Source organism: Callithrix jacchus, chromosome 8 (genome assembly GCF_049354715.1).
Source record: "Callithrix jacchus isolate 240 chromosome 8, calJac240_pri, whole genome shotgun sequence".
In the NCBI taxonomy this organism is placed as follows: Eukaryota; Metazoa; Chordata; class Mammalia; order Primates; family Cebidae; genus Callithrix; species Callithrix jacchus.
In genome coordinates, this window is record NC_133509.1 from 31,836,117 (window position 1) to 31,861,299 (window position 25,183).

General features: G+C 38.7%; 1 protein-coding gene across 10 annotated transcripts in view; it reads right to left on the minus strand.

The window, feature by feature from the left end:
* Positions 1-25,183, minus strand: part of FRMD5 (FERM domain containing 5) — a 368,823-nt gene that overhangs the window by 301,524 nt on the left and 42,116 nt on the right. The window lies entirely within an intron of this gene.

Below are 25,183 nucleotides of genomic sequence, written 5' to 3' on the forward strand. Positions count from 1 at the left end.
GAGCTCAAAAACATTACTTTGATAGTTTAAGAGAAGGCAGACAGGTATACAACTGGGCAAATGCTGTACTTCCTCACAAAAGAAGAGTAAATGTGTTCAAAATCCAGACAAGTTATAAAACTCAGCTCCCAAGAAAACATGGGGTACCTATCCCACCTAATCGCAAAGGATGTGTCAGACACGGTACACCCCAAACACTGAAAATAGAGAGTAGAAAATATTCTGCTACCTTCATGCAGCCTGCTTTGAAACTGTTCCTCATTTGAACTTCCTGGTGAATTCACACATGAGCACCTAAGAGACTTCTATCTGGTTCTCTCAGTGTTCCTCAAACACAAATTGTTCACTTGGGGACTAAGAAACCAGCTATCTACAAAGATATTGTTTCTAAGGAGATGGGCATCTAGCCAAAAATTTTCACTGACAATAAAGAACTATGAGATGGGATAAACATTTTGCTACTTAAGGCATCTTTCCAAGGGTTCCATTTATAAGCAAGGTATTATGAGCATTTAACCATGAAAACCCATTCTGGAGACAAAGAAACATAACATTTCCCAAAAAACTATAACAGTGGTATCAGAATGCATTACTAGATAGTAGAAAGTATTATCCTTCAAAAAAAAAAAAAGAAAGAAAGAAAGAAGGTATTATCTTTCCCTGAAGCTCTATTTCTTGATTGAAAAAGAGAAATGGAAATATACAACACTTAAAAGCTAAAAACAGCCCAGGCACAATGGCCCACGCCTGTAATTCCAGCAGTTTGGGAGGCCAAGACGGGTGGATCACTTGAGGTCAGGAATTCAAGACCAGCCTGACCAACATGGTGAAACCCCATTTCTACTAAAAAAAAATACAAAATTACCTAGGCATGGTGGTACACACCTGTAATCCCAGCTACTTGGGAGGCTACGGCAGGAGAATTGCTTGAACCTGGGAGTTGGAGGCAGTGAGCCTGGATGGTGCCCTTACACTCTAGCCTGGGCAACAAAAGTGAAACTCTGTCTCAAAAAAAAAAAAAAAAAAAAAAAAGCTAAAAACATGCCAGATACTCTGCATAACTATGAAACTCCCTGAGAACCTTTCAGTGTCCAAAAAAGTGGCATTCAGTAATTTTTAAACTTTACCTGCTCTGCCAGTGTTCTTCATACTTCTTTATAGGATTTCCTTCTCATCTGCTTTTTTTCTAGCATAGCTTCTGCTTAAAAACAAAAGTGAGTTGAGGATATTTATAGAGTAGGAATTATTATTTCGAGACTGAGTATCACTCTGTTGCCTAGGCTGGAGTGCAATGGCATGGTCTCGGCTCTTTGCAACCTCCACCCACCCGGGTTCAAGTGATTCTCCTGCCTCAGGCCTCCCAAGTAGCTGGGATTACAGGTGCCTGCTATCACGCCCAGCTAATTTCTGTATTTTTGGTAGAGACAGGGTTTCCCCATGTTGGCCAGGCTGGTCTCAAACTCCTGACCTTGTGATCTGCCCTCCTTGGCCTTCCAAAATGCTGAGATTACAGGCATGAGGCACCGTGCCCAGCTAGAGTAGGTATTATTTTTATAAGTATTTCTTCATCTTTTTAGTTAAAGACCCATCTGGAAAAGGAACCTGCAAGTGAGTAAGGCCAACTCAGGCTCCAATACTGTATCAGCTTGTGGTTTAACTGTTCCCTCTTATCTCTTATCCACTAGATGACAGCTAGGCATGGATAGTGGGTAGAGCCAAGGACACAGTGAATTAGTGAGTAGAAAAGACAGTGTGCTCAGGAGTTTCCACTTACTTCATTCACAGGACTCCATGTGATAGAAGAGTTTAAGCTACAGAGGGTCCTGGGCCCAGAGGACTTTGTATTTCAAGGGCCCCAAAGGATCCTAGACTACACAACTTCTCTTTCCAGGGGCATCCTGAGGCAAATGGTTTCTGTGAACTAGCTTGAAAACCTCATCATCATTTAGAGTATTACATCTATTTAAAATACATCTTCCCATAATCAAATGACATTTGAACACTTGCATAATTCATAAATATGCCATTGTTATACCTAAGACTTATTCATTTTCTCAAAAACAAATCCTTCTACAAGGGAGAAACTGCAACAAAGTGAGTCAAGTCCATACAACATACGAGCATTTTAAAATGTGAGAAGACTGAGGAAGCCTGTACTTGTTCCCTTTCTGTAGGAGGCTGTAAAGAAAGCTGGTCCCAAGCGCAGAGTTGGTATGTGGGATAGGAGAATAGAGAGTCCTGACTGAAACCTGACCAGAGTCCAGTATCATAGAGTTACTAATGAATTTGTCCTGATAAAATGATCAGAATGCTCTTATCCTTTTCAGTTTACTGAAATTTAAAATTAAAATTTTAAACTGACGTAGAATATATAAACTACAGCAGTCTATTTCTCTGTTTGCTCCTGATGCTGCTTGACAAACCTACCTATAAAGGCCTCCTGCAAACATTTGTCCTGAGGTCCCAAAGCTCCAGGCCATTGGGGATCTGGCAAGATAAAAGCTGGTGCACAGAACTGAATGCACCAGCTACTCATTTCAGTCCAAAATGGGAATGGGAAATGTCTTTTATGCCACCATCAGCTTAATGTGCCTGTTAACACAACCACTTAAAATCCTGCATTTCTTTAAAAACTCACTATTTCAAATAAAGTATTACTTTTTACCTTTTACTTATATTTGCTTGAACAGTTATTTCATAAATGCAGTTTTGTCATACCAGTGAAACTGACAGGGATTAATTGCTGGTATCATTAACAAAGTTTAGGGGGAAAGAATTTGAGGTTCCTAAAACAAGGTTTGGCAGGAAAAATTAAATGGAAACTTAGATTAAACATACATTTCAAAACATAAAATTTGGGAGTAAAATTCATTTTGGTGTAAAACTCATTTTGAACAGGACTCCAACTCTAAAAAACCTAACCTTAGAAGTCGCTATTCAGAGTCGGGAATTTGTTAGCATTTTACTCACAGTTACAATTCTGATTGCACATTTGCCGTCCAATGTAGTTTGATAAGCAGTAGGGACACACGGCTACCTAGGATAATTCTACTGAACTGAATGAAATCTTTAATGAAAGTTGAAGATTTAACACAAGTAATTTAGTGAGCATTATTTGGCCACTAACAAAATGTAAGTGGTCCTTTCATTTTAATCACCCTTATCAGAAGAAAAACATATCATAGTAAAGGAGTTTACCATATGGAAATGATAAATTAAACTTTATGCTCTATTAGCATGCAGAAAATTAATGTTATATTTTTGCATAGTAAGAATGCATTTGAACTATCACTTTAAACTTTTTTTTAAATTTAATTTTAAATTCCAGGATCCATGTGCCAGGCATGCAGGTTACATAGGCAAATGTGTGCCATGGTGGTTTGCTGCTCCTATCAACCCATCACCTAGGTATTAAGCCTGCATGCACTAGCTATTTATCCTGACGCTCTCCCTCTCCTTGCCACCCCCAACATGCCCCAGTGTGTGTTGTTCCCCTCCCTGTGTCCATGTGTTCTCATGTTCAGCTCCCACTTGTAAGTGAGAACATGTGATGTTCGGTTTCCTGTTCCCGTGTTACTTTTAGAGGATAATGGCTTCCAGCTCCATCCATGTCCCTGCAAAGGGCAGGATCTCGATCCTTTTTATGGCTGCATAGTATTCCATGATGTATATGTACCACATATTCTTTATCCAGTCTATCAATGCTGGGCATTTGGGTTGATTCCATATCTTCGCTATTGTGAACACTGCTGCAATGAACATATGTGTGCATGTATCTTTATAATAAAAGGATTTATATTCCTTTGGGTATATATCCAGTAAAGAGATTGCTGGGTCAAATGCTATTTCTGGCTCTAGGTCTTTGAGGAATCACCACCCTGTATTCCACAATGGTTAAACTAATTTACATTCCCACCAAGAGTATAAAAGCATTCCTATTTCTCCACAGCCTTGCCAGCATCTTTTGTTTGACTTTTTTGTAATTGTTATTCTGACTGGTATGAGACAGTATCTCATTGTGGCTTTGATTTGCATTTCTCTAATGATCAGTGACGTTGAGCTTTTTTTATATGTTTGTTGGCTGCATAAATGTCTTTTAAGAAGTATCTGTTCGTGCCCTTTGCCCATTCTTTAATGGGGTTGTTTGATTTTTCTTGTAAATTTGTTTAAGTTCCTTGTATATTCTGGATATTAGACCTCTGTCAGATGGACAGATTACAAAAACTTTCTCCCATTCTGTAGGTTGCCTGTTCACTTTGATGGATAGTTTCTTTTGCTGTGCAGAAGCTCAGAAGCTCTTTAATTTAATTAGATCTTGTTTGTCAATTTTCACTTTTGTTGTAATTGCTTTTGATCTTTTTGTCATGAAATCTTTACCTGTGCCTATGTCCTGAATGGTATTGCTTAGATTTTCTTCTAGAGTTTTTACAGTTTTGGGTTTTACATTTAAGTCTTTAATTCATCTTGAGTTAATTTTTGTATAAAGTATGAGGATGAGGTACAGTTTCAATTTTCTGCATATGGCTAGCCAGTTTTCCCAGCACCATTTATTAAATAGGGAATCCTTTCTCCATTGCTTATTTTTGTTATGTTTGTCAAAGATCAGATGGTTGTGGATGATATTCGGTCTTATATCTGAGATCTCTATTCTATTCCATTAGTATTCTGTTAACATAATAGTACCATGCTGTTTTGGTTACTGTAACCTTGTAGTATAGTTTGAAGTTGGGTAGTGTGATGCCTCCAGCTTTGTTCTTTTTGCTTAAAATTTCTTGGCTATATAGGTGGTTTTTTTTTTTTTTGCTTTCATATGAATTTTAAAGCAGTTTTTTTTTCTAATTCTATGAAGAATGTCAATGGTAGTTTAATGGAAATAGCATTGAAACTGTAAATGACTTTGGGCAGTATGGCCATTAAATTGTAAGCACTTTGTCTTTTAACATGGCTTAGAAAACTGGTGTTAGAAACAGACCAGTATCGGAAAGGATTCTGGTAAGATAACAGAGTAAGAAGTACCAGGAATCTGTTCCTGCACCTAGACAACAATCTGTCTGATGTAACTATTTTGGAACTCTGGAGTGTACTGAAGGCTTACAACTTCCAGAGGAAGGCTTGGATGGTAAAGTGTGGTTAATTTTTATCAATTTCAGCGGCTAGCACAGTAGCAGCTGCCCATTCCCCACCCACAGCCCTGTGGCAGACAGCTGTGCACCTACTCCTGGAGCAGCTTGCACACAGCTTGCAGGAGCCAAGGTGAGCAAAAATGACTTTCTTCTCCAAATATCAGTGATCTGTGCTTTGACTGCTGATTGGTGCTTCTGACCACAATATCTATTATGACATTATAGATTTAGTGTGCCCATTAACACTTAAACACTTAAAATCTAGCATTTTTTTTAATCCAGCAATTCTTCACCAGCTGAAGTGACTTCCAGGGTACTTAATGGGCCCACATCCTTTTTGTTTCCCACCCTTCATTTTTCTCTTTTTTCCCCTTTTAGAAGTTGATACTAAAGACTAGGACATTCATGAGTAGCTAACTGCACATGCAGACAAACTTAGAAAATGGACGTACATGTCAATGGAAAAATATAGGCCCAGAAAAGAGATAAGAATACTACAAGTTTATATCTCAAGCTGATTCTTGGCACAGAGACAGCCTACAACAATCAAAACAAAACAATAACCAAAAAAATACCAAATCATGAGGAAGGGGCTGATTTCCCAAGTTATTACATTATGAATTCAAGTGTTCCGTTTTCAACAAAAAATCATAAGGCAAACCAAAAAATCAGGAAAGTATGGTACATTCAAAGGAAAAAAACAACAGAAATTGGCCAGGAGTGGTGGCTCATGCCTATAATCCCAGCACTTTGGGCAGTCAAGGCAGGCAGACTGCCTGAGTCCAGGAGTTTGAGATCAAACTGGGCAACATGGCAAAACCCCATCTCTACAAAAAATATGAAAAATTAGCAAGGTATGCACCTGTAGTCCCAGCTACTTGGGAGGCTGAGGTGGGAGAATCACCTAAGCCTGGGAGGGCTAGGCTGCAGTAAGCCGAGATCACACCGCTGCACTTCAGCCTGGGCAACCAGAGTGAGACAAGAAAGGGAAAGGGGGAAGGGGAAAGGAGAAAGCGGGAAGCAGGAAGGGGAGCAGGGGGAGGGGGAGGGGGAAGGAAGTGTCCCTGAAAAAGACCGGAGGGTAGATCTACTAGACAAAGACTTTAAAACAACTGACTCATAGATGCTCAAAGAACCAAAGGAAGATGTGGAGAAAGTCAAGAAAATTATGTATGACCAAAATGGAATTATCAATAAAGAAATAGAAAATCTGAAGAGCCTGTTTTTTGAAGTTCCGGAGCTGCAAAGTACAAAAAGTACAACTGAATTTTTAACATTCACTAGAGAGATTCAAAGGCAGATTTGAACCAGTAGAAAAAATAAGCAGTCATCTTGAAGATAAGAGAATGGAAATCATGGAGCCTAAGGAAGAGAAAGAAAAAGGGTTGAAGAAAAATGGACAGGGACATGTGGACATATGGGACACCATGCACACAGCTTGCAGGGTCAAGCCGACTAACTTAGGCATTATGGGAGTCCTATAGAAGATGAGAGAAAGAAAGGAGCAGAGAAACTATTTGAAGAAATAATAACTGAAAATTTTCCACATTTGATGTAAGACATGAATATAAACAAGCAAGAAGTTCAATGACCTCCAAGTAAGATGAACTCAGAGACACATTATAAACTTTCAAAAGCTAAAAACAGAGAAAATCTTAAAAGCAGCAAGAGAAGCCACTTGTCACAAACAAGGAATCCTCAATAAGATTATCAGCAAGCTTCTCATAAGAAACTTTGCAAGCCTGAGGCCAGGTGTGTAGCTCACACCTGTAATCCCAGGAGATTACAGCCTCCTTTAGGAGGCTGAGGTGAGTGGATCACCTGAGGTCAGGAGTTCAAGACCAGCCCTATCAACATGACAAAACCCTGTCTCTATTAAATACAAAAAATTAGTTGGGTGTGGTGGTGCATGCCTGTAACCCCAGCTACTCAGGAGGCTGCAGCAGGAGAATGGATTGAACCTGGGAGGCGGAGGTTGCAATGAGGCCAGATCATGCCACTGCACTCCAGCCTGGGCAACAAGAGCAAAACTCCATCTGAAAAAAAAAAAAAAAAAAAAAGAAACATTGCAAGCCAGAAGGCACTGGGCTGATATATTCAAAGTGCTATAAAGAAAAAACAACTGTCAATCAAGAATTCTATATTCTGGCAAAACTGTCATTCAAAAGTGAGAAAAGTAATAGTATAGCATTGTACTATTACAATAATAGTATCTTAATCTGGAAATTAAGACAAACAAAGTAAGACAAACAAAAGGCAAGGATGTTAATATTAAGATTTGCCCTGGGCTGGGCACAGTGGCTCACACTGTAATCCCAGCACTTGGGGAGGCTGAGGCAGGCGGATCATGAGGTCAGATGGAGACCATCCTGGCCAACAGGGTGAAATCCTGTCTCTACTAAAATGCAAAAAAAATCAGCTTGGCGTGGTGGTGCATGTCTATAGTCCCAGGTACTCAGGAGGCTGAGGCAGGGGAATCACTTGAACCTAAGTGGCAGATGATGTTGTGAGCCAAGATGGTGCCACTGTACTACAGCCTGGGCAACAGAGAAGATTCTGTCTCAAAAAAAAAAGAGACTTGCCCTGAAAGAAATGCTCCAGGGAGTTCTATGAAGAAATGAAAGGACACGAGACAGTAACTCAAAAAAAACAGACAGTAATAAGTAATAAAGTTTTAATAAAGTTCTAAATAAAGGTAAAGGGCTGGGTGGAGTTGCTCGTACCTGTGATGCCAGCATGTCAGGAGGCCAAGGCAGGCAGATCACTTGAGGTCAAGAGTTCGAGACCAAGTTGGCAAAACTCTGTCTCTACTAAAAATACAAAAATTAACTAGACATGGTGGTACACACCTGTAATCCCTTGGGCTGAGGCACAAGTATCACTTGAACCTGGGAGGCGGAAGTTGCAGTGAGCTGAGATTGCACCACTGCACTCTAGCCTGCATGATAGCATGAGAGTCTGTCTCAAAAAAATGAGGAAGTAAGTAAATAAATGAAGGTACAGGCATACCTTGTTTTACTATGCTTTGGTTTATTGTGTGTGTCTTTCTTTCTTTTTTTTTTTTTTTTTAACAAATTGAAGGTTTGTGGCAACCTTGTGTCAAGCAAGTCCATCACTGCTATTTTTCCAACGGCGTGTACTTTGTGTCTCTGTGTAAGCCTTTTTAGCATAAAATATTTTTAATTACAGTAGGTACATTTAAAAAGACATAATGCTATTGCACACTTAGTAGACTATAGTATAGCATAAACATAACTCTCTTTTATGCACTGGGACACCAAAAAATTTGTGACTCACTTTATTCCCATATTTGGTTTATTTCAGTGGTCTAGGACCAAATCCACAATATCTTGAAGGTACACCTATAAATAATTGGACAATTATAAAAGCTAGTATTATTGTAACAATGATTTGTAATTACAGTTTTTGTTTTCTCCATGACTTAAAAGACTTACATATTTTTAAAAATTACTAGCCTAAAAGCTAATATTAATATAACTTTGATTTGCAACTCCACATTTTGTTTTCTACATTAACTTAAGAGTCTTGTATATTCAAAAGAATTATTAGTTTATGTTTTGGCACACACAATGTATAAGGACGTAATTGTGTGACATCAACAACCAGAAGGAATGGGGACAAAGCTGTAAAGAAGCAGTTTTTATGGGATTAAAGTTGAATTTGTAAAAATTCAAATTAAATTGTTATAACCTTAGAATGTTAAATGTAATTCCTATGGTAACCACAGGGAAAATAGCTATAGAAAACATACAAAAGGAAATAAAAAGGAATGTAAATAATTCATTACAAAAAGTCAACTGAACATAAAAGAAGATGATAATGCAGAAATTACAGATTTTAAAAACTATAATATATATAGAAAACAGCAAAATGACAAAAGTGCTTCCTTACCAATAATTACTTCAAATACAAATGGGTTAAATGTTCCAATCAAAAGACAGATGAGCAGAATCAATAAAAACACATGATCCAACTATATGAGACTCCCTTTAGATCAAAGACAAAAGTAGGTTGAAAGTATACGGATGTAGAAATATATAGTCACCATAAGAGAGCAGGACTGGCAATATTAGTATCAGACAAAATGACTTTAAATCAAAACCGTTTACAAGAGACAAAGGACAACAATATATTAATTAAAGATTCAATACAGCAAGAAGATGTAATAATTACATGTATGTACCTAATAAGAGACCATCAAAATATATAAAGCAAAAACTGAATGAACTGAGAGACTGTTCTCATTCTCATTCTAGGAGGCCAGCATTACCCTTATGCCAAAGCAAAGACAGTACAAGAAAAGTACAGAACAATACCCCATATGAACACTGATGTAAAAATCCTCAACAAAATACTAACAAACCAAATTCAGCAGCATAGCAAAAGGATTATACAACATAACCAAGTTACATCTTTTCCCTGCAATGCAAGATGGTTCAACATATGAAAATTAATCAGTACAATACATCACACTAACAGAATGGAGAAAAGAAAAAACAATAATCATTTCGACTGACGCATAAAAATATTTGACAAAAATCAACAGCTTTTCATGATAAACATTCAACAAACTAGGAATAGAAGAAGTTACCAATATAAGAAAGTCATACATAAAAAATTCACAGCAACCATCATACTCAGTAGTGAAAGACTGAAAGCTTTCCCTTTAAGATCAGGAACAAGGCAAGGATGCCTACTCTCACCACTGCTATTCAATAAAGAATTGAAGTTCTTACCCAAAGAGATTATGTACGAATAATAAATAAAAGTCACAGAAATCAGAAAGGAAGTAGTAAAATTGTTTGTCTGCTGATATGATATTATGTGTAGAAAAGTCCCAAAGATTCCACCCCACCCCTCCAAAAAAAAAAAAAGAAAAAAAACCTGTTACAATGAATAAATTAATTCAGCAAAATGACAGGATATAAAGTCAACACACAGGCTGGGTGTGACAGCTCATTACCACAATCTCAGTGCTTTGAGAGGCCAAAGCAGGAAGATCGTTTAAGCCCAAGAGTTTGAGACCACAATGGGCAACACAGCATGAGACCCTGTCTCTGAAATTTTTTTTTAATTAGACAGAAGTGGTGGTATACGCCTGTAGTCCTAGCTACTCAGGAAGCTGAAGGAGGAGCATTGTTAGAGCCCAGCAACTAAAGGTTGCAGTGAGCCATGATCACACCACTGTGCTTCAGTGTGGGCAACAGAGCAGACCCTGCCTCAACAAACAAACAAACAAGCCGGGTGCAGTGGCTCACACCTGTAATTCCAGCATTTTGGGAGGCCAAGGTGGGTGGATAACTAGAGATCAGGAGTTTGAGACCAGTCTAGCCAACATGGCAAAACCCCATCTCTACTAAAAATATAAAAATTAGCTGGGCATGATGGTATGCACCTGTAGTCCCAGCTACTTGGGAGGCTGAGGCAGGACAATTACTTGAACTTTTGAGGTAGAGGCTGCAGTGAGCCAAGATTGCACCACTGCACTCTAGCCTGGGCAAAAGAACAAGACTCTGTCTCAAAAAAAAGAAAAAGGGCCAGGCACGGTGGCTCACGCCTATAATCCCAGCACTTTGGGAGGCCGAGGCGAGTAGATCACGAGGTCAATAAATCAAGACCATCCTGGTCAACATGGTGAAACCCCGTCTCTACTAAAAATATAAAAAATTAGCTGGGCATGGTGGCGCATGCCTGTAGTCCCAGCTACTTGGGAGGCTGAGGCAGGAGAATTGCCTGAACCCAGGAGGCGGAGGTTGCGGTGAGCCGAGATCGCGCCATTGCACTCCAGCCTGGGTAACAACAGTGAAATTCCGTCTCAAAAAAAAAAAAGAGAGAGAGAAATGAATCAACACACAAAAATCAGTTGGGTACTATATACAAACAAATAATAATCTGAAAAGAAAAGTGCAAAAACAATTCAATATATAATAGCATCAAAAAGAATAAAATACTTAGGAATTAACCAAGGAGGTAAAAGATTCATTGGATGAAAACTACAAAACAGTGCTAAAAGACTTAGATGTAAGACATAAAACTATAAAACTCTTAGAACAACACTGGATGTGGCAATGATTTCTTGGATATGGGACCAAAGGCACAAGCAAGAAAAAAAAAATAGGCAATGTAAAACTTTGTGCATCAAAATCAAAACAGTAAAAAGGCAACCCACAAAAGGGAGACAATCTTTGTAAATCATGTATCTGATAAGGGATTAATGTCTGGAACACGTAGTAAACTCCAAAAACAAAAAAGCAACCCAATTAGTAAATGGGCAAAGGCCAGGCTAGGCGCGGTGGCTCACGCCTATAATCCTGATACTTTAGGAGGCCGAGGTGGGTGGATCACTTGAGGTCAGGAGTTTGAGACCAGCCTGGCCAACATGGTAAAACCCCCTCTCCACTAAAAATACAAACATTAGCCAGGCATTCTGGCACATGCCTATAGTCCCAGCTACTCAGGAGGCTGAGGCACAAGAATCACTTCAACCCAGGAGGCCCAGGTTGCGGTGAGCTGAGATTGCACCACCATACTCCAGCCTGAGCAATAGAGGAAAAATTTATCTCAAAAAAAAAAAAAAAAAAAAAAGCTCTGTTTTCCTCTTTTGTAGTCAAAACCTGCAGCAGTAAACACTATATTGTACATCTTTTGTGTTTCCCTTCTTTTGGTCAATTTTCAAAGATAAATCTATGTTGTCGTATATATCAATAACTCATTCTTTAACCTTGTGGTATAGTATTCCAATGTGCAAATATATAAATAAGCCGTAATTTGTTTATTCATACTCCTACTGAACATTTGGATTGTTCCAGTTTGGGACAATTATAAAGTTGCTACAAACATTCTCGTACCAGTCTTGCAAAAGAGCTGTATGTTTAATTTTATCAGAAAACACCAAACAGCTTTCTTAACTTACTCAGTAAATGGAAAAAAGCTCCACCAGAGATAGATGAGAGCTAAGTTGCTCTAATCTCTGCGAACACTTGGCCTTGTTTTTGTTTTTTTTTTTCAACTTTAACCACACTGGTGGACATCTATTAATACTGCACATCAATTTTTACTTGCATTTCCCTGATGGACAACAATGGAACACATATTTACTGACCATCTGGAGATATTTTTTTGTGAAGTGCTTATTGACATATTTTTTCTGCTAAAATTGACCATTTATCTTTTTCTTATTGATTTGCAGGAGTTCTTTATATATTGTGGATCTGACTTCTTTATTAAACTATGCTGTAAATATTTTCTTAAAAAAAAAGTAAATGGGCAAAGGCCTTGAATAGACATTTCTCCAAAGAAGATATATAAATGGCCAACAAGCACATGAAAAGATGCACAACATTACTAATCACTAAGGAAATGCAAATCGAAATTTCAATGAGATACCTCCTCACACCATTAAGATGGCTACCATCAAGAAAAGAGAAAACAAATGCTGGAGAGGATGTGGAGAAATTGGAACTCTTATGCACTATTGGTGAGACTATAAAATGGTAGAGCCACTGTAGAAAATAGTATGGCATTTTCTCAAAAAATTCAAAATATAATTACCAAGTGATCTAGTAATTCTACCTCTGGGTGGGTGTATACTCAAAACAGTTGAACTAAAGGTCTCAAAGAGATACTTGTATATCCACTTTCATAGCAGCATTATTTACAATAGTTAAAAGGTGGAGGCGACCTAAATGTCCATTGACAGATGAATAAGCAAAATGTGGTATATACATATAATGAAAGATTATTCCAGCTTTAAAAGGTAGAAAATTCTGAAATAAACTCAACATAAATAAACCTTGAAAAAATTATGCTAAATGAAATAAGCCAGTCAGAAAAAGGCAAATACGGTATGATTCCACTTACATGAAGTATAGACAAGCACCAGAATGTTGGTTGCCAGGGGTTGGCGGCTGGGGAAATGAGAAGTTATTGTTTAAAGGGTATAGAGTTTCAGTTTTACAAGATTAAAAAGGTTGTGGAGGTGGATGGTGGTAATGGTTGCAGAACATTATGAATGCATTTCATTTCACTGGACTGTACATCTAAAAATGGTTAAGGCTGGGCATGGTAGCTCACCCCTGTAATCCCAGAACTCTGGGAGGCCAAGGTGGGCAGATCACCTGAATTCAGGAGTATAAGACCAATCTGGCCAACGTGGTGAAACCCTGTCTTTACAAAAATATAAAAAGTATTCGGGCATGATGGCAGGTGCCTTTAATTCCAGCTACTCGGGAGGCTGAGGTGGGAGAACTGCTTGAATTCAAGAGGTGGAGATTGCAGTGAGCCTAGATGGCAGAAGTGCACTCCAGCCTGGGTGACAAAGCAAGACTCCACCTTATAAAAAGGAAAAAAAAAAAAAAGGTTAAGATGGTAAATTTTAAGTTATATGAATTTTAAATAGAATTAAAACTTGGGAAAAAGTGTTACCGGTTGCAGTGGCTCATCATACCTGTAGTCCTAGCACTTGGGGAGGCCAAGGTCGACAAATCACTTGAGCCCAGGAATTGGAGACCAGCCTGGGCAACATGGCAATTACCTCACCTCTATAAAAAAATTAAAAAATTAGCTGGGTGTGGTGGTGCATACTTGTCATCTCAGCTATTCAGAAGGCTGAGGTGGGAGTATCAATTGAGCCTGGGGTATTGAGGCTGTAATGAGCCATGACTGTACTACTTCACTCCAGCCTGGGTGAGAGTGAGTCTCAAAAAACAAAAACAAAAACAAAACACCTTGGGGAAAAAAAAAAAAACTTTAAAAAAAGAATAGACCAATACAGCACACAAGTTTTTAGTTTTCCCTAATCACCATGTTCACTTTAGCTGCTTACATACTTGGTTATTGAGGACACCAAAGCTTTTCTTTGGGATTAATTTGGTTTTTAATCCTTTTCAACAGTATAAAACAGTTATTTATGATTTATAATCAGTGCATACATGTAAGATGCTTTGAGTGAAAAGTGCTTGGTAGATACTGCTAATCAAGCCTTAGTGAACTGTTTTCATTGCAAACCAAGCGACGATTTTTGCACAAAGCCTTTATTGCAACCATTATCCAATGTCTTTTATATCTGGACAGTCACAAAGCATCTCATGTTGTATGATTCCATTTATGTAAAATACCCAGAATAGGCAAGCTTATAGACAACAAAAAGTAGATTAGTGGTAGGGAGGGGCAGAAAGGAAAAGGTTACATGTTGATAGCTAAGGGGTGCAGGGTTTCATTTTGGTATAGTAAGAATACTCCAAAAATTGACTGTGATGATAGATGCACAACTCTGAATACCTTAAAGCCATTTAATTGTATGCTTTAACTAGGTAAATTGTATGATATTGAATTATATCTCAAGGAAGTTATTTTTAAAAGAAAAAGAAAAATATATACTTCACTAAAAAAACTAATAAAAATATACTTTTCATTTATTTTCATTTACTTTTCAAGTATTGCTAGGCATCAGGTTAGCACCAAAGTGAGATACCATCATGCATCTATCAGAGAGCTAGAATATAAAAGTCAGATAATAACGTGTTGGTGAGGAGACAGTACAGGATATATACACTGATGATAAGAAGAAAAGCTGTATAATCACTCTGGAAAGTAATTTGGTAGTAACTGTTAAAGGTGAATATAAACATACTACATGATGCAGAAACTCCATTCCTTTATCAAGAAAAGGCTGAATTATTTTACTCACAAATTTAACCCCTCCCGAAATATATATATGTGTATATATATGTATTTATTGAGACAAAGTCTCACTCTCTTACGCAGTCTGGAATGCCGTAGCACCATCTCAGCTCACTGCAACCTCCACCTCCCAGGTTCAAGTGATTCTCCTGCCTCAGCCTCCTGAGTAGCTGGGAATACAGGCACCCACCACAACACCTGGCTAATGTTTGTATTTTTAGTAGAGACAGAATTTCACCATATTGGCCAGGCTGGTATTGAACGCTTGACCTCAAGTGATCTGCCTGCTTCACTCTCCCAAAGTGCTGGGATTACAGGTGTGAGCCACCATGCCTAGCCCCTCCCCAAACATATTTTTTGAGTGGCCATTGACTAGGTGCAATAAGGAGTATAATGAAATAAGCAAGTTCTCCAGAGGAAGGTAGGAAAAAAAAGCAGATACTCATGAAAACAGCACAATATCACAAATGTAGAACCACTGAGGCAAGGTTCAAAGCCTTAAGTATGCTGAAAAAGACTAATATTTAGTCTCAATGAACTAAGGCCAGTCAACTACTTGCCTAATTGTGAAAAAATTTTTTAAATGAGATATATATATATATACATTTTTTTTTCTTTGAGATGGAATCTTGCTCTGACACCCAGGCTGGAGTACAGGGGTGCAATCTTGGCTCACTGCAACCTCCGCTTCCCAGGTTCAAGTCATTCTCCTGCCTCAGCCTCCCAAGTAGCTGGGATTGCAGGCGCATGCCACCACAGCCCAGCTAATTTCTGTAGTTTAGTAGAGATGGGGTTTCACTCTGTTGGCCAGGGTGATCTCAAACTCCTGACCTTGTGATCCTCCCGCCTCAGCCACCCAAAGTGCTGGGATTACAGGCATGAGCCACCACGCCCAGCCATAATTTTTTTTTTTTCTGAGACACAGTCTCGCTCTGTCACCCAGAAAGGAGGGCAGTGGCATGATATCAGCTCATTGCAACATCTGCCTCCCAAGGTTCAAGCAATTCTCCTGCCCCAGCCTCCCAAGTAGCTGGGACTATAGGCAGGCACCACCATGCCCAACTAATGGTTGTAGTTTAGTAGAGATGGGGTTTCACCATGTTGATCAGGCTGGCCTCAAACTCCTAATCTCAAGTGATCCACCCACGTCGACTCCCAAAGTGCTGGGATTATAATTGTGAGCCACCACGCCCAGTACATATAAATAATTTTAACTGTAAATAGAGGTCAAAGATTGTGCCTTAAGAAGTAAGGCAAAGTTGAGGATTTTGGTAGTAGCTTTTAGTACTCTAAACTTCCCTTAAAACATTTGAGTCCAATGTTTGAGGTTCATGCATTTGATTTTTTTATGTGTTTCCACAAACATATATATCATCTAAGAAAGTTGAGGAATACCTATTAGACCCAGTAGGCTACTGCTGCTTATGAACGTAAATCTCATCTCTACTCTATCATTTGGAAGTATGAAAATAGCATTTGATACACATCTTGACTTATACCCACTATATGTTTGGCACTGTAATAAACGTCGGGAATATATCTTTTTAATTGCCTCTTCCTCTCTAGTCCCAGCTACTTGGGAAGCTGAGGCAGGAGGATCACTCCAGCTCAAGAGTTCATGATCAGCCTGAGCAACATAGACACACTTTGTCTCAAAACAGGAAAAATATAAAAAAGGAGAAAAAGGGATTTTATAAGTTCGGCTGCAGCAGACTTAAACATACCTGCCTAACAGCCCTGAATGAACAACGGAGCTCACAGCTCAGCACTTGAGCTCCTATGAAGTACAGACCATCTCCTCAAGCAGCTCCCTGACCCCTGTATATCCAAAGAGTCACCTCAAAAAGGACTGATCAGACTGACATTTGGCAGGCATCATTCTGGGACAAAGATAGCAGAAGAAACTGGTAGCATCCCTCACTTTTCTGCAGCTGCTACAGGTGTACCCCAGACAAGCAGGGCTTGGAGTGGACCTCAGCAGTCCTACAGCAAAGGGGCTAGACTGTTAGAAGGAAAACTAAGTAACAGAAATACTTCATTGTCAACAATCTGGGCGTCCACTCAGAGACCCAATCGAAAAGTCAGCAACTACTCAGACGACAGGTGGATAAATCCACAAAGATGGGAAGAAACCAACACAAAAAGGAGAAAAACGCCCAAAACCAAAACACCACACCTCCTACAAAGGACCAAAACTCCTCACCAACAAGGGAACAAAGCTGGACGGAGAATGAGTGTGACGAAATGACAGAATCAGACTTCAGAAGGTGGGTAATGAGAAACTTCCATGAGCTAAAAGAACATGTTCTAAATCAATGCAAAGATACTAAGAACCTTCAAAAAAGATTTGAAAAAAGATTCGAGGAAATGATAACAAGAATGGACAACTTAGAGAGGAATATGAATGAACTGAAGGAGCTGAAAAACACAACACAAGAACTTCGCGAAGCATGCACAAGTTTCAACAGCTGAATTGACCAAGCCGAAGAAAGAATATCAGAAGTCGAAGATCAACTCAATGAAATAAAACGAGAAACCAAGATTAGAGAAAAAAGTGAAAAAAGGAATGAACAAAGTCTCCAAGAAACCAAAACCCATCGGTGTGCTGTATCCAGGAAACCCATCTCACATGCAAGGATACACAAAGGCTCAAAATAGAGATGGAGGAAGATTTACCAAGCAAATGGAGAGCAAAAATAGCAGGATTTGCCATTCTGGTCTCTGAAAAAAAAAAAATAGACTTTAAAGCAACAAAGATTAAAAGAGACAAAGAAGGTCATTACATAATGGTAAAAGGATCAATACAACAAGAAGAGCTAACGATCCTAAATATATATGGACCCAATACAGGAGCACCCAGATATATAAGGCAAGTTCTTTTTTTTTTTTTTTTTTTTGAGACGGAGTTTCGCTCTTGTTACCCAGGCTGGAGTGCAATGGCGCAATCTCGGCTCACCGCAACCTCCGCCTCCTGGGTTCAGGCAATTCTCCTGCCTCAGCCTCCTGAGTAGCTGGGATTACAGGCACGCACCACCGTGCCCAGCTAATTTTTTGTAATTTTTAGTAGAGACAGGGTTTCACCATGTTGACCAGGATGGTCTCGATCTGTTGACCTCGTGATCCACCCGCCTCGGCCTCCCAAAGTGCTGGGATTACAGGCTTGAGCCACCGCGCCCGGCATAAGGCAAGTTCTTAATGACTTACAAAGAGACTTAGACTCCCACACAATAACAGTGGGAGACTTTAACAAACTGCCATTCACAATTGCTACAAAGAGAATAAAATACCTAGGAATACAACTCACATGGAATGTAAGGGACCTCTTCAAGGAAAACTACAAACCACTGCTCAACGAAATAAGAGAGGACACAAACAGATGGAGAAACATTCCATGTTCATGGTTAGGAAGAATCAGTATCGTGAAAATGCCTATACTGTCCAAAGTAATTTACAGAATCAACGCTATCCCCATCAAGCTATCAGTGACTTTCTTCACAGAACTGGAAAAACCCACCATGAACTTCATATGGAACCAAAAGAGAGCCCGCATAGCCAAATCAATTCTAAGCAAAAAGAACACAGCGGAAGGCATCACATTACCAAACTTCAAACTATACTACAAGGCTACAGTAATCAAAACAGCATGGTACTGGTACCAAAACAGAGATATAGACCAATGGAACAGAACAGAGGCATCGGAGGCAACACAACATATCTACAACCATACAATCTTTGATAAACCTGACAAAAACAAGCAATGGGGAAAGGATTCCCTGTTTAATAAATGGTGTTGGGAAAACTGGCTAGCCATGTGCAGAAAGCAGAAACTGGACCCCTTCCTGACACCTTACATTAAAATTAACTCTTGATGGATTAAAGACTTAAACATAAGACCTGGCACCATAAAAACCCTAGAAGAAAATCTAGGCAAAACCATTCAGGACATAGGAGTAGGCAAGGACTTCATGAACAAAACACCAAAAGCATTGGCAACAAAAGCCAAAATAGACATATGGGACCTCATCAAACTCCACAGCTTCTGCACAACAAAAGAAACAGTCACTAGAGTGAATCGGCAACTAACAGAATGGGAAAAAATTTTTGCAGTTTACTCATCTGACAAAGGGCTGATATCCAGAATTTACAAAGAACTCAAACAGATTTACAAGAAAAAAACAAACAAGCCCATTCAAAAATGGGCAAAGGATATGAACAGACACTTTACAAAAGAAGACATACATGAGGCCAACAAACATGAAAAAATGCTCATCATCACTGGTCATTAGAGAGATGTAAATCAAAACCACATTGAGATACCATCTCACGCCAGTTAGAATGGCGATCATTAAAAAATCTGGAGACAACAGATGCTGGAGAGGATGTGGAGAAATAGGAACACTTTTACACTGTTGGTGGGAGTGTAAAGTAGTTCAACCATTGTGGAAGACAGTGTAGCAATTCCTCAAGGGCTTAGAAGTAGAAATTCCATTTGACCCAGCAATCCCATTACTGGGTATATAGCCAAAGGACTATAAATCGTTCTACTATAAGGACACATGCACACGAATGTTCATTGCAGCACTGTTTACAATAGCAAAGACCTGGAACCAACCCAAATGCCCATCGATGATAGACTGGACTGGGAAAATGTGGCACATATACACCATAGAATATTATGCAGCAATAAAAAATGATGAGTTCGTGTCCTTTGTAGGGACATGGATGAATCTGGAGAACATCATTCTCAGCAAACTGACACAAGAAGAGAAAATGAAATACCGCATATTCTCACTCATAGGCGGGTGATGAAAAATGAGAACACATGGACACAGGGAAGGGAGTACTACACACTGGGGTCTATTGGGGGAAATAGAGGAGGGACAGCGGCGGGCGGGGGAGCTGGGGAGGGATAGCCTGGGGAGAAATGCCAGATGTGGGTGAAGGGGAGGAAGGCAGCAAAACACACTGCCATGTGTGTACCTATGCAACTATCTTGCATGTTCTTCACATGTACCCCAAAACCTAAAATGCAATTTAAAAAAAAAAGGTACATAAGAAACTAGTTAACAATAGTTTTTCTGAATAGGCAGGCTGGGAATTGGAGGTCAGGGATGAAACAAAGATCAATTTTTCATTCTATATCCTTTCTCTCTGTTATTAAAAATAAGTCAACCTCAAATTAAAAAGTCATTATGATTACAAGTTACATATCATATTAAACACATACAATAATTTTTACCTGTATTATTTTGACAGCTAAAATCCAGATACCTTCAGATATGTTTAATTCCTAAATCTCTAGATAAAGCCCCCTTTCTTCTTCATATACCTCCATTCTCAACTCCTTGAAAAGCATAGTTTATGTCAACGAACACTTACCTTCAAAAGTTTTTTCCACTGGCCAGATGTTCAAGAGTAATCAATCAGTATCAATGCAGGCAATATTCTATATTTGTAATCTACCTGAGGTCCTCTCACATTAGGAGCTGGGTGTTCAGACTGCTCTTTAAATAACTGTGGTTTATGTGATTATATGAAAAGTCTAATAGATGTCTAAATTATTAGCACCACTGTAGTATCCTGCAGATAGCAGTATTCACATAATACTTCACATAATTCAAAATGACAACTTAAAAATCCTAAGCAGGTAAGTCACACTACCAAGCAATTAACTGTTCAATGTACTAAGACAAATTTCTAAATGTGTTGTGTGAAAAACAACTATTGCTAAGTCATTTATATCATAAACTGTAAATAAAAAAATACCACTAGCTCTATGATATGCAAATGTACAATCTGATTTCACTTTAAGTTAGTCTCACTTCCTTTCTTCACTAGACTCCAAATAAGAAAATGAAAGAGTACAATTCAGGAGTTGAAAGAAAAGGAAAATCCAGGAAATTCACTCAGATCTGTATGACTCATGTTGTGTCAATTGCAAATTTTTTATTTCAAACTTTAAAAAAAGGAAACTTCAAGGACCTTTCAAATTATGTTCAAGTCATATGCCTGATTAGACAATTGAATCACTTTACTGGACTACATTTTTCCCCTTGATTCAATCTCTTCTCTTGCTGCCACAAATATGTTTGCTCAGTATAAATGGAGTGATGAAGACTGACCTTTCTACTTGAGCATCTGGCAGAACTGGATTTTAAATAGTATGCTTAGGATTTTACTTTGCTTGATTTAAGGCAAAAGAAGTGAAATAAAAGTTCATGGATAATAGATCCATATATATAATTTTAATTCTAGGAATTTCAGAGCCTCTGTCCCACCCTCTTTGACAAATTCAGCATCTCCCACCAGGATGAGGTATAACCAGAAGTGAAATGTTAAACTACTACTGTGAGAACTTAGTAGCAGTTCTACTTTTAAGAATTGTTCCCATCTATTTTCTGTTCTAAAGAAAGTGGAAAAAATAGAACAGAAGGGAGAAAAAAAATTGTTGTGCCCTTAAGCCCTGCCTAGTACTTTGACTCATTCCAATGTCTTTTCACTGATTTTCTATCCAACATCACCAAAATAATAAGACTTCCATTTCCTTCTTTCTTTTGTACCTCATAACCTGACAAAACAGTCTGGGAATGTGTTCTGGATATTTAAGACCACATATACTTCAGCATTTTGTAAAATTTTTACTCTTCCTAATATTTGTCACCTTATCCTATTTACTGTATACTCCTGACCCAACCCATTATTCACTAAAATTATAAACATAGAAGATAATGTGCAACTGCTGAGAAATTACATACTCAAAGCAGCCCTCAAAAACAAATTTCCATGAACACCTAATGGAAAGAAGAAGGAGCCTTCATTTATGAAATTTCTTTTAGACCTGCTACCTGATTTTCCTTCAATGCTAGCATGTGATCAAGAGCTAATCTGCATAGCTGACAAGAAGTTGAGTCCAATCATTTATTCACAGCAGGCATAGTGCTAGAAGCTAAGGATGCAGAGATAAAAGACTCAGACTCTTCATTCAAAGACCTCAAAGTATAGTGGAAGAAAGAGCCACATAAACAACAATCAAAATATCATGAGTAAGTGTCATGGCAGGAGTATGCCCTGAGTGGCATAAGAGGACAAAAAAATGAGCACCTAACTCTGAAAAGACTGGGAAAAGCTTTTCAGACAACATAGCATTAGAACCAAGTCTAGAGAGATCCTTAGGAGAAACAGGGATGGGAGTAGAGGAATAGGGCATTCTATACAGAGGAAGCAGTATGTAAAAAGACATACATATTCTATTTGGGATTATGAAAACATAGTGGTAAAAGGATCAATGCAACAATAAGAGCTAATGATCCTAACACCCAGATACATAGAGGAAATATCTCCAGAGGAAAATTAAGACTCAATGAGACAGAAAATTAATAAGGATATCCAGGACTCAAACTCAGATCCAGAACAAGTCAACTTAATACATATTTATAGAGCTCTCCACTTTAAATATACAAAATATACATTCTTGTCAATACCACATCACATCTACTCATAGTTTTAAATGAAATATTGATTGGCCATTATTGATACCCATTTTTTAAGAATAAAGCAACATTTCCGTTCTCTCCCTCTTTTTCTTCCCCTTTCTTCCTCTCCTTCACTCCTTTTCTTTTCTTTCCTTCTAAGAAAAAAGAAAACATTCTGGAAACAGTGTGATGTTGGTTATACCAGTCTCTATTTATGTACCTAATGTCACTGAACTGTACATTTAAAAATAGTAAATTTTATGTGTATTTTACCATATATACCTATGTTTGGAAGGGTACGAATACCATATAAGGTATCCGTGGAAGAGACTGAGTGGCAAGAAAAAAGACTGAGATACAACAGGGCTAAAGGGTTTTACATTTCATGGTAAAGGAGTAAGTATGGAGGCTAAACCAGGGTGGAAGAAATACTGGGAAGTGCACAGATGATTAAGAGGCTACCAATATCTCCAGAGGAAAATTAAGGTCTAAATTCTGAGAGGCAGTGTGACAAAAAGAATGAACTGACTTCCAACACAGCAACAAAGAAGAATGAAGGGGTCTTGGAGCCTTAAGTTAAGGAACAAGAAGAGTCTAAGACCACTCTCAGGTTTTGTGCTTAGGCAATCAAGCAGATGACAATGCCAAGTCACCTAGAGAAGCATTAGGTTGGATCAGGAATCTTGGTAATTTTTGCTTTGATCTGCCAAGTTTGAATGCTTGTGGACAAAGGATAAAGACCAGCAGTTAGAGGAGTTGCTTGGTTTCTTAAGTGGGTCTGTGTACTCTGTGCTACTTCAAAGCCCAGACAATAAACAGCAGCTGAGATTTCAAGAGGAAGCCATTGCTCCATCCTTTGACCAGAATCCAACACTATCACCCAGAAAATCAGGGGTTTTAACAGGTTCAGGAGGTAGCTTCTCTGGCAAGGTCCTGAGGTTCTCAATAGTACCTTCAGTTAGGCTCCTCATGGGGCAGCATCTATCATCAAGGGTGAGCCAAAGATAAATAAATAACATGGCTGATCCTTCATGATAGCCATTGCTGACATTTAGTTCTCACAGAAATAACTGGGGAAGGCTGGGTGCAGTGGCCCATGCCTGTAATCCCAGCACTTTGGGAGGCTGAGGCAGGATCACAAGATCAGGAGTTTGAGACCAGCCTGACCAACATGGCAAAACCCCGTGTCTACTAAGAATACAAAAATTAGCCGGGCATGGTGGCATACGCCTGTAATCCCAGCTACTTAGGAGGCTGAGGCAGGAGAACTGCTTGAACCCAGGAGAGAGAAGTTGCAGTGGGCTGAGACTGCACCACTGCACTCCAGCCTGGGCAACAAAGTGAGACCTATCTCAAGAAAAAAAAAGAAGAAGAAGAAGAAAAGTAGTAATGGGAAGTGCCAGAAGCAGTGGCTCATGCCCGTAATCCCAGCACTTTGGGAGGCTGAGGCAGGGAGATCACTTGACGTCAGGAGATTGAGACCAGCCTGGCCAAAATGGTGAAACCTCATCTCTATTAAAAATACAAAAACTAGCTGAGCATGGTGGTGCAGCCTGTAGTCCCAGCTACTCAGGAGGCTGAGGAAGGAGAATCACTTGAACCCAAGAGGCAGAGGTTGCAGTGAGCCAAGATGGCACCACTGCATCCAGCCTGGGCAACCGTGGGAGACTCCATCTAAAAAAATTAATAAATAAATAATTAGGGAAGTTTCACAGGGTAGAACAGAACCTGAACAGTGGGGAGGAGAGGGAAGGATAAGTTGTTATTTCGAAATGCAAACGGGACCTATTGTATTATTCCAGACTACCAAAGCCTACAGCTTACCAGTTTATAAACATTTTAGTAAAGCAAAACCTTCTTCATACTGTTTGTATACTGTTTTTTTGTAATTAACAATATGGTTAGCATATTTCTATATCATAACATCCTTCTATAACTTCATGTTTAAATCTAAATACTATCTGATTATATATCATGATTTATTCAACCACATATTGCTGGATGCTTAAGTCTGAAGGAAGCTTTTCAAGCTAATTTTAAACATTAAGCCTATCATTCCAAGTAATCTTAATCCCATTTTTATGGTGACATCTAGCAATATCTCAGCATTTTATTTGAAGATTGCTTGTCTATAAAATTCCCTTTCAATTTTTGTTTAAAACATTTTTAAAACCCTATATAACCAGCTAAAAGAATGCATAACAACTTACTAGCCCTTTTATAAGAAGGAATTAAATTGCTCACTTGTTGGGGATGCATTAATTTTATCAAGCCACTAGTGTACCATATTGTACAAGAGAGGAGGCAGGTAATTCACTAAATAGCACCCTCGTGGCACAAAAGAGTAAATGCATCTTCAATAAGTGAACCATGTGCTCTCTGTCAGCAGGATCAGCATATTATTTTATATCTCCTTTCCCATCCCATAGATGCTTATTGGTCCCTCCTTGAGTTAGCAATAAAAGCAGACAGAGATGCCTCCATCTGTGCTCATGTTGTGCTTCTACTCATGTCCCACAGCTCCCTCAATTTCTATGCCCAACCAACTACTACTTATCATTCAAAAAGTTCAACTGTTACTTCCTCCAGAAAGTCTTCTCCAACCAGCTCATCTTGAGCCAAGTGGTCTCAAAGTGTTCTACCTGAATCTCTGATTATAATGTACAGTTTATTAAAATGACAATTTTACATTCACCCACAAAATCATAAGCCTCTTTAGGTCAGGACCTTGCCTTTCACTGTAATACCACATAGCTTCATTAAATAATTGCAAAAGGAATGTTGTGATTCAAAGAGTACCACAAAGTTTTATCTGCCTATGAATATTCTTCTCCACCAGTAATATTAATATTGTCTATTGCAAGCAACTGGGCAACATCCTTAACT